Below are 3,763 nucleotides of genomic sequence, written 5' to 3'. Positions count from 1 at the left end.
GACGACAAGATGGTGCATCCTACCTCGCCGTCAGAGAAGGTTTTTGGGTCCTCTTCCAGGCCGACGTCGACGCCTCCCATACCTGGTCCTCGAGGTTTGTCCCGCTGCCTTCATCGTTTTAAGCACTCTTTGTCAATGGGTTTTCTTGAAATTCTCTAGATGAATTCTGGTTGAAGATGACGAATAAAATTCGTCTTTTTAATCTTGAATGCGAAAAGAATTTGCATGTCTCTTGATGAAGACTGTTCATCTTCTTGACTTTGGATCCCGAAAGAGCTTCTTGTGTCCATTGTAATAACGAAAAATTAAACCCTTGACGTAGAACACACAGGAAAGTTTCTGTGTTCGTTGAAAAGATTTGTTCACCTTAGATACGAACAACCATTCATGTGTTCTTGTTTATTGATAAGATGAAGGGTTGATCCCTTAATCTTGAACGCAGGAAGAAATCTTGCGTTCATAACGATCCAACGCGGGCCTAGTTTCCTTGCGTTCAGGCTGATTTTGACGCATACCTAGACCGGTGCGTTTGCATTTATCTGCATTTCTGACTTTGCTTTTTATTTGGCTGTAAGGTGGGACTTCTGCTGCTGATCCCCTTATTGTATCTGATGATGAAGAAGAAGGGGTGCTCCAAGAGGACGCCCCTCTGATCACGCCCCTTGCTATGGTCCCTCGTGGTAAAGTGTTCACACCCGACTTCGAGAGTGTGCATTTCCTCACGGAGCTTCTGGAAAACATGGTGAAGCAAGCCTACCTCATCTCTGAGCAAGGATGGGCCCCCTTTTTAGATTTTCTGGATTCGTTCTTTGAGGTGATGGACTTGCTTGAGCATATCAATCGTAGCTGGACTGATCACTGCGCCAAAAAGGTTTTCTTGTTCAGACGTACTGTGGAAGCCTTAGAGAAGCTGCAGAGCTCCAACTTGAAGCCTGAGATAGAGGAGGCTCTTCGGGCTTTGCAATCAGAAGCTGATGCTGCTGCTCTTACCGCTGAAGAATTAAGGGGGAGGGCTGAGGCAGAGGTTCGAGCCAAGCATGCTGCACGTATAGCTCAGGCCAAAGCTCGTCTTACATCCTTTTCCCTTCGAGAACCACCTTTTTATATTAAATAGCTTTTTAGTCTGTAATAACTTTTTGGTACTCTTGTGACCATTATTATTTTTGTCTGTGATGACCTATGGACGTCTCTTGAAACGATATAGTCTTTCTTGTGGTCTGAAAAATTATTCCCTTGCGTCTGAATGATTTGAACGCAGGTCCATTGAGGACATTTGACTTTGCCAAACAGGTTCGACCGCAACTTCAAGACTTGGGTTATAGTCATAACTTGATTTCTTCTAGCTTGTAGAGTACCTTCTGGAAGTTGAAATGATCCTGTTGTGTGTTTGTTGATCCGAACGCAGTGTCGGGTTCTGCAGCTGTAGGACTTGAAACGCAGCTGTTTTGAACGCAACCGTAGGACTTGCAGTCAAAATTTTAGACTTTTTCACCAACCAAATTATGCTGATAGCTATCTGAAAGACTTTGGAAAATTCTTTTATTATAATGATTCTCAATAACTTAAATCGTCAGAGGTGTAATGTTAACTTGACGACATACAAAGTAGGAGAACTTCTTTACTCAAACGAACATTTGATAAGCAAACCTCCAGCTAAACTCAAGACTTGCAGCTTACGGGTAATATTTCTTAAGGTCATTACCATGGGTCGTCGATTAGCCAGAACCAAATCGCCTTTCTTGAAAATCCGTTCCTTAACCTTTTTGTTGTAGGCTTTGGAAATACGGGCTTGATAAAGCTCAATCTGTTGCTGGGCTTGAAGTCGTTTGTCGTCTAAGGCTTCAAGTTCTTGCAGACGTCGTTGATGTTTTTCTTCTTCTGTTAGTCCCATTGTAATAGCAACTCTCAGAGAAGGGATCTGGATCTCAAGTGGTAATACAGCTTCACAGCCGTATACTAAGGAGAATGGCGTAGCTCTGGTAGAGGTCCTCACTGTTGTTCGGTAGGCCCACAAACACTCGGCCAAGTCTTTCGTCCCAATCACGTCGGCTTTTGGAGACAAACTTTTTGAGAAGCTTTACTATGGTTTTGTTGAAAGCTTCCGCAAGACCATTTGCTGGCGGATAGTATGCCGTAGATGCGACGCTTTGGATGCGCAATTTATCACAGAATCTCTGAAATCCAAAGCTAACGAATTGTGTCCCGTTGTCGTGAACTATTCGTCTCGGGACTCCAAAGCGATAGACAACGTGATGTTTAATGAACTTGATCACATTCGAAGTCTTGACTTCTTTCAACGGGATTGCTTCTGCCCATTTGGAGAAATAGTCGGTCACGGCCAGAATGAACCGGTGTCCTTTGGAAGTCGGAGGAGAAATTGGTCCCACAATATCCATGCCCCACATCTCAAATGGCCAAGTTGCAGATGTAGGATGTAAATTACCTGGCGCTTGATGGATAAAATCTCCATGAATTTGGCATGCATGACAGCGCTTAGCATAGTCGATCGCGTCTGAAAACATCTTTGGCCAATAATAGCTAATTCGTCGAAGACGATCTCCTAATTTAGCTCCGGGCTGATGAGCCCCGCACATTCCGTCGTGAGCTTCCTTAAGGGCCTCCTTCGCTTCCTTTCGAGAGAGACATCAAAGCAAAACTTCGTCGTGTGATTTACGATATAGGGTTCGAGAAACCGCATCATAATAGAACTGGAGGGCCTTTCGTTTGATAGTGGCCGCTTCCTTAGGGTCATCAGGCAATATTCCGTATATGGCATAGTCGATATACGGGAATCGCCAATCTCTAGCTTCAAACTCCATCGAGGTTGTACAGACTTCCCCTGTCATCGTCTCATCGGAGCTTTCCTCCATAGGAATCTTGAAGCAGTATAACTCGCGTCCTGTAACCGAGATTGTGGTTTCAACCCCTGGAGGTAGCGCTAATGAAGTTGCCAACGAGGCTAAAGCGTCTGCGTAAGTATTCTGAGCTCGTGGAATGTATCCGATAAAGAAACCTTTAAACTTCTCAGCTTGCTTTAACACTGCGATATGATACGGGATAAGATCCTCATGCCGCAGTGCTGAACATTAAGTTCTTCGGTAAATTGCATTCCTAATAGCAGAGCATTATACTCGGCTACATTGTTGGTGCAGGGTTCGATTAGGGAGAACCCCCTTGGGATTACGTGACTGTTCGGAGAAACGAGTACGACTCCCACTCCTGCAGTGATTGCTCTGTGAGGGTTTGCTCTAGATGCTCCGTCGAAGAATAATTTCCACACATGCGTGGTTTCTTGAGTAAAGCAAGTTTCAGCGACTTCATCAGGCAACTCTTCATACAACTTAGATGTCCCTGGTACCGGGTGATCAGCTAAGAAATCTGCCAGCGCTTGACCCTTGACTGCCTTTTGGGGCATAAACTGCATATCATATTGTGACAAGAGAATGGCCCACTTTGCGAGTCGGCAATTTAGAGATGATGGTTTCATCATCAAAACTCTCAACGGATTCACCTTAGAGATGACGTGAATTGTCTGTCCCACTAGGTAATGTCGCATCTTTTGAACCGCGAAAACCAAAGCGAGACATTCTTTTTCAACTGGATTGTATCGGTGTTCGGCTCCCATCATAGTCCTGCTTAGGTAATAGATGGCTTGCTCTTGACCCTGATCGTTATTCTGGGCCAACAGAGCTCCAAGCGAATGTTCCATGGCTCTCACGTACAGCAGGAACGGTTTTCCTGATATTGGGGCTACAAGAACTGG

Source organism: Asparagus officinalis, chromosome 6, assembly GCF_001876935.1.
Source record: "Asparagus officinalis chromosome 6, Aspof.V1, whole genome shotgun sequence".
Classification (NCBI taxonomy): Eukaryota; Viridiplantae; Streptophyta; class Magnoliopsida; order Asparagales; family Asparagaceae; genus Asparagus; species Asparagus officinalis.
This window is presented reverse-complemented; position numbering follows the sequence as displayed.